The sequence below is a fragment of the Scardinius erythrophthalmus genome (genome assembly GCF_964197995.2).
Source record: "Scardinius erythrophthalmus genome assembly, chromosome: 16".
In the NCBI taxonomy this organism is placed as follows: domain Eukaryota; kingdom Metazoa; phylum Chordata; class Actinopteri; order Cypriniformes; family Leuciscidae; genus Scardinius; species Scardinius erythrophthalmus.
The window spans coordinates 18,622,912-18,632,885 of record NC_138236.1 but is presented as its reverse complement, the minus strand read 5'-3'; the positions used below and the strand labels follow the sequence as shown (position 1 = coordinate 18,632,885).

At 37.7% G+C, this 9,974-nt stretch overlaps 1 protein-coding gene across 1 annotated transcript in view; it reads left to right on the top strand.

Annotated features, from left to right (window-relative positions):
• Window positions 1-9,432: 9,432 nt before the first annotated feature.
• The window catches only part of kcnn3 (potassium intermediate/small conductance calcium-activated channel, subfamily N, member 3), a 66,816-nt gene continuing 66,274 nt past the window's right edge, over window positions 9,433-9,974 (top strand). Inside the window, exon 1 of the mRNA XM_081388311.1 lies at window positions 9,433-9,873. The gene's annotated coding sequence lies outside the window, so the exon portion shown is untranslated. The remainder of the gene's footprint in view (window positions 9,874-9,974) is intronic.

Below are 9,974 nucleotides of genomic sequence, written 5' to 3'. Positions count from 1 at the left end.
TAATTAATACATCATTGTATGAAATGACATTAAAAAGGTGACCGCCTTGGCCTATAATAAAAGCAAATAAATATCAAACACTTCTCCTAACACAGTTTCATCTTAGTTGATTCTTGCCTAAATGTATGTCAGTGACGTGTGTTTACCAAACAGCTAAATATATAAATATAGCGTAAATGTGACATTGAAAGGAATTCAAATTTCCAAACTCAAAACTTGTCACAACGTATCGTGTACGTGTAGGCTACATTTTAAACAACCGCTGGATGGCGACCTTTCCCTGTTTCGTGTAGCTCACAGGTGACGGGTTTGAAAAGATCAACCCCCCTGGACGAGATTGCAGTAAAAGAGAGAACATTAGTGTGAAATTATTCGTTTTCCCCTCACTAATTTCACTGGAAAGTCTGCTGATTCTGTCTGAGAGCATTTCTATGGGTACCTAATGAGTAAAATACCACCAGCTGCGGTAGTGACATTTATTGATAATTTCACACTTTATTAAAAAGCATGTGGAGTCTCTCTATATTAACCTGAGCTTAATAACGCACACTGACAGCTGTCACGTCCACATCATGCGTTCATACACAGTGTCCACGACGCCTAGTCGCACGCTCTGTAAACGGCTGTCAGACTCCAACTAGGCTAATAAAAGTCATTATCTGTAGGCCTAACGTTACTCCGGGTCCGCGCGAATATTTCGACGGATATGTCAAACAAGTGCACAACGTGTATATGAAATATTAGTCTGGTCTATACGCCGTGTAATTGAGGTGATCGATGCCCGAGAGAAGAATGAATGAGAAGAGGGAATGAGGGAATACGTAAAGATGAAGTGTGTGTAGCAGGAAAGCCTCAGGTGAAAAGAACAGGGAAACGCCGAACTAAAGCTAACTGCTATTGGTTAATGAGTATAGGCTACTAAAGTAAAGGTCACTAAACGCTTTTAGCATTGTGTGTTTATGGGTGTTGCTCTCAGTGCTCGTGGCATCCTATGATGTATCGCAACAGCTGACACTTTTGAGCCCTGAAACGAAACATTTAAGCTCGCACATTGCAGGTCGTCACACAGCACACCCTCCCATGAAAAACACACACGGTCCTTCCACCAGCTGAGTCAGTAGAATCAAAGTTGTTCTGCAAGGCCTGCATAGAATGACAAATGCACTAATGAAATGTGTGTGTGTGTGTGTGTGTGTGTGTGTGTGTGTGTGTGTGTGTGTGTGTGAGATCAACCTCTGAGGGCTTTCCCTTCTAACTTCCACCTACACACCAACTGTCACAGCACAAGTGTTATTACTGTATTTAGAAATCTGTGCATATCTGTGTCTTACATAATGAGATTATAATGTGCTGCTATATGCACTGCATGCCAAATATATGGAGTTTCTTTCATAAATTAATGCATTTTATATTGAACCACTAACCCTCCCTCAAAGGACATCATTTGGGTGTCACAGAAACATAAGCTATACTGAAAGATTTGATGGTTAGGCTACACATCACAACATAACATTAGTCAGTGCATTAGGTATATATTAGGCAATATTTAAAGCATTACTCTTTGTTAATGGTAATGTATAAATATATCCTACTATCATGTTCACATTAATGTCAATTATAAACTTGTTACACTTGGATAGCACTCAAAATGCCTTGCCATTGTTAGTGGCATGCTCTAAAGCTACATTTTTTTTGTGAGTCAACTATCCTTTTTACAGGAATAAATGCATACAAGTAGCCTATTGTTAATTGCTGATACTTAATGAATTAACTGTTGTTAATTAATTAAATCTTATAATTAAGTTGTACTCATTTTGTGACACTGTAAAAAGAAGGTGAGTAAAGAGGTTGATGAAAATTTAATAGAGGTTGAAAAGGTTGAAAGCAAAAGGCAGTGGGTGAAAAAGAGGAGCACTGAAATGGAGAGAGCGGGGAATGAAAAGGTGAGAGTAGAGGGTATGATGGACTGGTATTTAGGTAGTAATCTGTTTATAGTAGGCGAACCCTGACCACATCACCTTTAGTTTAGGGAATTTTCCAGAGGCTGCAGGTGGTATGTATAGTAATGAGAAAGCTTTAAAGGTTTCCAGCGCTCACATAGATGGCTGGGAGAGAACAGAGTATGTCCTCACATGCCAAACAACAGCCGGCAGTGTTCAAATTGTGGCAAGGGTTATGATTGAGTCCCTTATTATAGAATTAAAATGTGATTTTCATTGCTGTTATTAGGCTATACTTTTGGTGAGTGGTTGAAAATCCTGATAGATATTTTCTGCCTAACAAGATCTGTTGACTATGTTAACTCATTTATTCCAGTGGCAGTACATCTCAGAATGTACATTCAATCAGAACGTCTGTAATATTTAATTGAAGAATAAAAGTCAGCTCATGTTTGCAATAGATGCTATAATTTGAGAAACAAAATGCAGGGTGGCAAAGGTTACAAAAATGATTTGTTATAGATCTGATTTTAAATATTTGGGGATGAGTAGATTCATTAACACTGGTCTACATTTCGTTAGAAGTCGTCTGCTTCAGAGATAAAATGTGCTATTTATTATGTATTTTGATGTGCATATGATCATTAAACAACTGATTGACTACTGCTTCCAAAATATTTGAGTTTTTACATTTTAGATCTATGTAGATTTTGTATAGTATTTAAAAACTACAGATATGTGTATTGGAGCAGGGTTGGACTTAAAATCTGCAGGGCTGTGGTCCAGTTTTTCACCCCTTATGGATGTTTTCTAGAGCTGATATTAGGCAATTTGTTCAGCAGAGTGATGTAAGTTTCATTATGATGCATCATCCAGGATTTTAGGAATAGCATGATGCAACACCAGCTTCAGATTGCATTATTCATTGTTTTGCCTAAAAAGCAAGTACTGTCCAAAACCAGTCATAGATTAATTCATAGATCCAGTCAAAGATGTATTTTAGTAATTTTTGAATTAAAATGAGATCCCTTCCCTTTATAAATCACTTTTCCTCTGCCATTCCCAAGTCAAGGGTCGTATATACTGACCCAATAGCATTTCTTGAAAACAATAGCCAATCATCAATTTTAAGCATCGTTTTTGTTCTCAGTGACCCAGAAGTAAAGTTTGACTACATTTATTTCAGAAGTATTTTGTCTGTAGACCAGTGTAATCACTAATTAGATATGAGTTGTTAAAAATAAAATGAAATTTTAATAGCAGCAGTTATTAGGCAGATTGTTACATCACCAGCATTTCAAAACAAAACATAAAACTCAAAACCAAATAAATCTTGTGGCAGTCATACATCAAAGATAAATTGTATCTTCAACGAAACATTAATTAAAGACAAGTGCTGTGTCAGAATATGCCTACTTCCATACTATATAATAGACAAAAAAAAAAAAAAAAAGTATGTGAGCTGAGTATGTCCCGAATTCACAGTATTCATAAAACAATAGGCGAAAAGTACCCATATGACCTACTACTTCTAAATTCTGAAGTGCGCATTCAATGGACACTTTACTATCCCATGAGGCCACGGGAGAGGATTTGTTAATAGAGTTGAAGCGACGCAACTGACGCCATATGACATGACAATGACAACATGCCAGATGTAGTAGGCTACATCCAAATTTCATTCATACTATATAGAACATGTTTTTTAAGAGGTGTGAATGCAAAACAAAAATTTCAATACATACACAAAAAAACAAAACAAACACACAAACAAAACAAAACTCAGAACTTGAAAAACAAAACAAACAACAACAAAAAGTCATGCATCAAAGAGGATTTGTATTTTCACTCTCCAGCATCATTTGTTGCAAAACAAAACTTAAAAAAACGAAATAAAACAAAACAAAACAAACCTTTAAAAAAATCTGGCAGCAGTCAAACATCAAAGAGGAATTGTATTTTCAGTCTTATAAGAGGGTTTTCTCAAAGACAAAACGTTTGACAAAAAAAAAACCAAAACAAAACCTAGAACTTGAAAAAAAAAAAAAACTTGCTGTTGTCATACGTCAAAGACAAATTGCATCTTATAAATTAAAGACAAAGATCCACTGTGTTCGCTCTGTAAATCCCTGCATTGTTTAGAACTTTCTGATTAAGAAAGAGTTGGATCTTTTTTTAAAACTGGGACAAATGATCTTAGTCAAGTTCAAGTTGCGTCAATATTTGGACAAAAGAATCTAGCTTTTACTCTTATTGGGGCAACAAAAGCGAAACTGGCAAAGATGCCAATGATCATCAATCATTCAGTGAGTGCATCACAAATTGAAAGCATCTTTATATTGCCAGACTTTGATCGAATTCTCCAGCATCACAGAGCCACAAATTCTACTCTTTTGTTACTCTTTCCATTCAAAATTGTCTTCCAAAACATTTAAGACATGTCTCATCAGCCAAGTTGGAACAGGGGAACATTGAGCGAACCCTGCTAGAACATTATGGCCAGACGGGATGGTGTAGAGTGCTGATGTAGCACTGAGCCTGTGCGTGTGGGCAGTAAGGAAGTCCATTAGCGAACATGAAGAACACTTCTCTCTGAGTGTGTTGTTTCAAGAGCGAGGACGTCACCGCAATTGTGTTGCATTTGTCTGTGTGGATCATTTAGAATCTGCGCCTGCTGTTTTTGAAGCCTGCAATTATTTATTTATTTTTTTGGCCATGTGTATTTTTAGACCAAATGTGCGGACATGTTTTCTCCATGTCTTTCCATTAAAGGGTATAGTTATTTGTTTGGAAAAGGGATATGCGGTGTGTGTTCATATCGTATGGGATCTCAAGCAAAGCGTTTGACGTAACACCAGACTGTTACTGTGGCACCCCTCTCTCTTTCTGTTTACTTGTCTCTGTTTGTCCATCTGTCTCTCCTTCTCTTTCTCCCTCTGCCCCCCATCACTCACACCCTCTACTGCCTGTCATTTCTTCTCCTTATCTTCTTCCATTCTCTTAGTATTCCTTGTTTCTCTCCTTGCTCCGTCCTGCTCCCACTCTCACCCCTTTTATCTCGCTCTCATTGCGCTCTCAAATTTCTCTGCCTCTGTTAGCCCCGCGAACCCTTTTTGTTCATTACCATCAAACTGTGTGGAAGCATGTGACTGCAGCCGCGAGAAGAGTCGAATGGCTGGAAGGAGGAAAGATTATGGGCCGTGACTCAATTTGATGGATCGTTTCATGAGTTTAGCATGTCCACTGAATCATAGGGGTCACCAACGCCTCCCACTGACTTCGAGAACACGGTGTGTTTTGAACGGCCCGGCGGATGAGGCATAGCTCAAGTGTAGTATTGCTGAGTTCACATTAGCGGTAAATAAGGTGGGTTTGCTTTCGCCCCGCTGCCCACCGAGTGATGCTGTTCTGCTATTGATTAGCATCCATGGGTGTGTGTGTGAGTGTGTTTCGATCCAGGTGGAGATGATGGGAATTTTACGGCCTGTTTAGATGCGTGGAGTGGACGCGGCCTTCCCCTCCGCGCACTCGTGGATCAAACACGCTGGGCCTACACATCTATTAGCGAGAAGTGCAATTTAAAATAAAACAAGATCAAGGTGAGATGGAGAGCTCCTCCTCTTGTGTCGATGCAGACTGTATGGCATTTAGACAGAAGGATTTCATCCAACAGGGGGAAAAAGAGAAGACAACTGTCTGTGTACTCTGCTGTTGGCATGGTAACCACTCTGCCTGTGCTCATTCTGTTGTTTGGTCATATATATATATATATATATATATATATATATATATATATATATATATATATATATATATATATATATATATATTAGGGCTGTCAAAAGATTAATCGCGATTAATCGCATCCAAAATAAAAGTTTGTGTTTAAATAATATATGTGTGTGTACTGTGTATAATTAAATTTGTATATATAAATACACACACATGCTTGTATATATTTAAGAAAAATATGTAATTTATATATAAAAAAATTATATTTATATATAATATAAATTATATATAAATATATACAGTATATGTATGCAAATATTTCTTAAATATATACATGCATGTGTGTGTATTTATATATACAAAATAATTATACAGAGTACACACACATATATTATGTAAACACAAACTTTTATTTTGGATGTGATTAATCGCGATTAATCTTTTGACAGCCCTAATATATATATATTTATATATATATATATATATATATATATATATATATATATATATATATATATATATATATATATATATATATATATATATATATATATAAATTTATCAGACCAGTGTCTTTCCAGCATTTCTCTCCCGGACTTTCACGCTGTAATACACCACTTCATAGGTGTCCTTTAGGAACGACCTGACCTTTTCTCTTCACAAAAGCACCGATTTGGTGTCACTCTCCCAATCTCTGCGTATCCATAACCTTCCCTGTCGGAGAGACTGAAATCGGCATGACGAATTTCTCCCTTTCTTTTTCTTTCTCATGTCCTCTGAGCTGTGCTCTTAGCTGTCATGTCCGTCATCTTCTCCGGTTAGAAATGGACAGCTGTGTCCCATTTTGTCCCTGTCCTCGCACGGTCACCTTTGACCTTTCCAGTGGGCCGCTAGCTTTCAGCTGTAACTCTCCTTTCTCAGGAGTTGGTTTGGTTTTTTCACTTATTTCTTAAAGGGGTGGTCACACTACACTTTTCATTCCATCGACTTCCATTCATACGCATGCGAATGCAAAATGCGAAAAAAAGTTTCGCATTTTGATGCGTTCCTAAGTTCAAGTTTTGGTGAACTCTGAGCTGAAAAGTCGCGTCACGTGACGACGTGTGACCACTAGAAGATTGATACGTGACGGGCGCGACCTCTTGGCTGTATTAAAAGAACAATATTTTTGCAGTAAAGTCGAGTAGATTGCATTGTTTTGTTTTTTTACATTTTGAGTGTATGACTATTTGTTATATGTTGAATTCATGTTTATAAAAAAGACATCATCAAGTGACACAGGGGCGTAGTTTGTGGGGGGGTTGGGGGGGAGACAACCCCCCCAATATTTAAATCTATGCATTACAACCCCCCTAATATTTATACCATGATCACATGAAAAGGAGGCATACCCAAACTTCAACCCCCCGATGTTCAAACCAAATCTACGCCCTTGAAGTGACATCATATCACGACCGTTGCAGTGTCTGAAGAAATTTCGCATGCTCGAAATCTGTGACTGCGGCTTAAGTCTTTGATCTGCCCACTTTCCACTCTGTGTCATTGTTTTATATCTCCTGGATTGTCATTGTTTTAATATCTCCTGGATTGTCATTGTTTTAATATCTCCTGGATTGTCATTGTTTTAATATCTCCTGGATTGGCCGCTGGGGAATTAAAGGGTTAGTTCACCCAAAAATGAAAATTCTGTCATTAATTACTTGTTGTTCCAACCCCGTAAGACTTTCATTCATCTTCGTAACACAAATTAAGATATTTTTTATTCAATCTGAGAGCTGCCTCACTTCTTGAAACTTGCCGGCCTCACTACGTGAACTCACTCAGAGGTAAAAGTCACAAAAAGTATTCTCGACGCTTGATAAACTTATGGTTGAGCCACTGTAGTCACTTGGACTATTTTAAACATTGTCTTTACTAAGTTTCTGGGCCGGCAAGTTTCAATCACATAGAGGCCTGTGGAGGAGTGAGACAGCTCTCAGATTTTATCAAAAATGTATTAATTTGTGTTCCAAAGATGAGCAAAAGCCTTACGGGGTTGGAACTTGGAACAACATGAGGGTGAGTGATTACTGACAGAATTTTCATTTTTGGGTGAACAAACCCTTTAAGCCTGTGTCATGCCCCTTAGATTATGTGATACCGGACACATGGATGGGAATAGCATGACCTTACATCATCACCATGACTACCGCGCGGGATGAGGAGGACAGCGCTTGCTGCCGATGATGTCACTGGGTCGACATATGGTTTGTGCTGTAATAGTCACTAAATCTGGGGAAATCGCCTTTCCAGGTGACATGAGTATTTCATTTATTCGTGCCTGTCAAGTAAAATATTCTCTGTCCACGTTGATGGAGCGCCATCCTGCTATATCTGGTTTAGGGAGCCTGAAATGTTGGATTTTACGTGGTAATTACCGGAGCCAGAACATAATGACATGATGGAGAGGACACTGTTGCCGTGAGATAGCAAAGTGATGAGCCACTTTCACCTGGAAACTCATTTAAAGTGCTTTTTTTTTTTTTTTCTAGATCTACATGCATTAGCAAGGGTCAGCATCCTGTGCGGTGGTGGATCATATGCGCTGAATAGGCAGCTGTGGTTTGTGATCATTATAAAAAGCGGATGTCAACATTGGCAATGTGGTCACTTAAAGGTTTGCCTGAAAGTATATCTTAAAGGGATAGTTCTCCAAAAAAATTAAAGTTCATAAAGGAAGATATTTTGAAGAATGTTGGTAACAAAACAGTTTTGGTTACCACTGAGTGTGGAGACAAAAGAAATCACTGTGGCATTTCTCAAAATATCTTCTTTTGTTTTCCACAGAATGAGGGAAATCATACAAGTTTGGAATGACATGAGGGTGAATAAATGATTAAACAAATACAAAGTTGACAGTTTAAGGGAAGTCTGTTAGACCGGCATCGGCTGCCGTGTATTTCCCGGTGACAGGTGTTGTTTCTTGAGACAAAGGGGCAGTTAGGTCTACTTTTGTGGGAAATATGCTAGGTGCTGTGCCTTTTGCCACCTGTTGGTGGGACTTCGACCGGTTGTGGCAGCTGTGTGTTCCTTCCCCATGCTGATGAGTTGACAAGATATGTCATGATTAGGTGACCTTAAGCAAGAGTGCAGATTACACTGCAAAAATGGCAATCCACTGAGACTGAAATCTTCAATTTAATTGTTGCCTTAAATTTTTGAACTGAAAAATTCATGCCACTTTTTTTGACAACTTGAATTTAATCAATGATGAAGATACCAATGAATCTCTCTCTTTCTCTCAAAATAAAAAACATAAAATTAAAATGATAGCTCCAACAGATATTGCTACTGCAATTTGGTTGTGACTTGGTATTATATTAGCTAGAAGTGTCATAATTTTATTTATTTAATTGTTTGTTTTTATTATGTTGCATGCATATTTAATCATTAATTGTTCTTTATCAATATCTTTTTTATTTAATAATATGTTATAATCATTATTAAAGTTATTTTTGCTCTTATAACGATTAACAACAATTATTATAATAATTGGATAACCATTTTTTTTGGCTTAAGTTTTACTGAAAAAATGTAGTGCTATGAAAGCAGAAAGAGGAGTGGAGGAGGCAGGTGTTTTTTTCTAAATGAAATGTTCTTCTAGTTTTTCCAGAGCTTATTTGCTTGCTTGGTTCAGTGATGTGTGTCCAATGAGAGGAGAAGAGAGGAGGGACTGGGGCGGAGAGACGGAGCCCAAAAGAGAAGTTGAGAGGGAGAGAGAGAGAGTATGAGAGACGTGCTGTCAGAGTGAGAGCTGGAGGACATGCATCCATTTCTACACAATATCAGACTCTCGCTACTTTTACCTTTACTCATATCCAGACGCTACTTTAAAGCGCTTTTCTTCACAGGAGGCTAATAATGCTGATTAACGCAACGGGTGGATATATTTCCTGAAATATTAAACAGCGCTCTAAATCCTTCCCCGCTATTTATTATGTTCAACGCAACAGCTTTCGTCCGTAGGAGTCTCGTTTAAATAAATACCGTTTTATACTTCTGTCATTAAAAACCTTCAACCTGGAATCACAGCTTGACAACGAGCCGAAGAAGAAATGATGGCATGATTGTGACAACATGAAAAAGAAAAAGTGTGGAGGAATATTGTTGCACTGCTTTTGAAATCACCATATGAAGGTGGAGATAGACTGACAAGAGAGAGGTAAGTGACAGAGAGAAATATGTCTGATGGAATCAAAATCTTAGTTGTAAATATTCATACATGATTATAAATGTACTAAATTATCTATATTATGCTCTCTA